Genomic DNA, 2,119 nt, shown 5'->3' on the forward strand with positions numbered 1-2,119 from the left:
AAAACCGCCTGCCCTTGCCTTAACCAGTCAAGTCCCCATATGATCTCTCTGACAGTCACACACTCCACTCCAGCCTCGCTGGCCTCTTTCCTGCTGCTCAAATAGGCCAGAGGTACCCCCACCTCAGAGCCTCTGTACTGGCTGATCCCTCTGCCTGGAATATTTTTACCCAAAATATCTGCATTGTTTTCTCTCACCTTCAAGTCTTTTCTCAAATAACCTCTATGAGTCTTACTCTGACCACTCTTTTAAACAAACCTGCAACACATGCCCCCTGCCCCACACTCTCCATCTTCCTACCATACCCTGCATTCTTCCTTTCTATAGCACTTACCATTTTCTAATACACGAGTTAATGTCTATTTCTTATTCTCTATTTCTCCCAACTCAAATGTGAGTTCCATGGTACAAGGTTCTTTGTTGGCTCACTGAGAAATCCCAAGTTCCTAGAAGAGTGCCTGGCACACAATCAGGCTCTCAAATATTTACTGAATAAATGTGATTCCTTATAAGAAAATTAAGAGTCTTAAGTTGGTGAGATCTTTACACAGCGCAGAACTCTAAACCCCAATAAAAATAAGAACCATTGCCCTGCAGATGAAAAACCGACTCCATGCTGCCAATTACTAACTATTCTAAAAAAACATCCTTTAAAACAGAAAAGATAGTAGAAAAACGCAGGTACCACAATGAAAGGAAGTAAACTAAGGGATATAAATTCAAGGTGCTATTATAAAAGGGCTAATAATAATAAAAACATGGAAAATGTATATTAGAAACAAACCTATGGCACTGTTAAGTATGGATATATTTATTCACTAAGCACTAACTAAGCACTGACAGTGGGCAGGCACTCTCCTCTCTGTGCTAGGGGCAAGCCACAGAAGGATGATGAACAACCTGGGCCCCCAAGGGGCTCACGTAGGAGAAACAACCAGGAGAGAACTTAGGAAAACCTAAACAGGCAACGTATTATGGTAGTAGACCCCATGGGAATAGTTTTCCCTTAAGTTTTTTTTCCCTTTGTAACTGNACCCTCCCCTGCTCATGCTGTCTCTCTCTCAGAACTAAATAAAACATTAAAAAAATTGAAAAAATTTTTAAACATTTATTCAGTTTTTGAGGGAGGGGTGAGGGAGGGGGGAGAGAGGGGCAGAGAGAAAGGGAGACAGAGAATTGGAAGCAGGCTCCAGGCTCCGAGCTGTCAGCACAGAGCCTGACATGGGGCTCGAACTTACAAACTGTGAGATCATGACCCTCCGGAGCCGAAGGTGGCCGTTTAACTGACTGAGCCACCCAGGTGCCCCCATATTGTGTTCTTTTTACTTTTTAAATTTTTAAAAATGTTTTATGTATTTGAGAGAGAGAGCAAGCACATGACAGCGTGAGCAGGAAAGGGGCAGAGAGAAAGAGAGCTACAGAATCTGAAGTAGGCTCCAGGTTCTGAGCTGTCAGCACAGAGCCTGACATGGGGTTCGAACCCAAGAACCATGAGATCATGACCTGAGCCGAAGTCGGATGCTTTAACTGACTGAGCCACCCAGGCGCCTCCATACTGTGTTCTTTAAATGCCATTTCCCAGTAAATGAACCAGGGTTCTTTGGAGGAGTCGCTGATCCCAGGTCTGTAGCAAGAAATCTACAAGATGAGCCAGACAGCAAGAAACTTCACAAAATACCCAGAGGCACTGTCTGTAAGCTGTAACACCACATGGCCCCTTTTCTGTGAAGAAGCTTAGCAGGCAAATCTAACTCCAACCAGCCTGTAGCTCCTATGCAGGGGGCCTGGGGAGTAGAAGGGTCAACCGTTCTGCCATTCCTGGAGGTAACTGGCCGCTCCTAGTCTCATCAACCACCCTCAATTGCTGCTGTTGGGCACACGAGCTACTACTTCTACTGCACGCAGCTGAATTCCTATGCCCCAGATGGCTCAGAAAACTTTACCTGTACTACCATATGCAACATATGCGCCCGTGAGCAGGACTTTCAGGCTTATCCTCCAGGATTTATCTATTCAGATGCATCTTTCCCTACCAAAATGAGCTGTACTTAGTCCAGCAACAGCCATTGGTTAAATCATCCTGGACCCCGGGCCTGGCTGTTTTGGAGTTATTGCTCTT

General features: G+C 45.0%; 1 protein-coding gene across 3 annotated transcripts in view; it reads right to left on the minus strand.

Moving 5' to 3' along the window:
- JADE3 (jade family PHD finger 3) overlaps positions 1–2,119 on the minus strand; it is a 173,009-nt gene that overhangs the window by 50,188 nt on the left and 120,702 nt on the right. The window lies entirely within an intron of this gene.

The sequence above is a fragment of the Crocuta crocuta genome, unplaced genomic scaffold, assembly GCF_008692635.1.
Source record: "Crocuta crocuta isolate KB4526 unplaced genomic scaffold, BGI_CrCroc_1.0 scaffold610, whole genome shotgun sequence".
Taxonomy (NCBI): domain Eukaryota; kingdom Metazoa; phylum Chordata; class Mammalia; order Carnivora; family Hyaenidae; genus Crocuta; species Crocuta crocuta.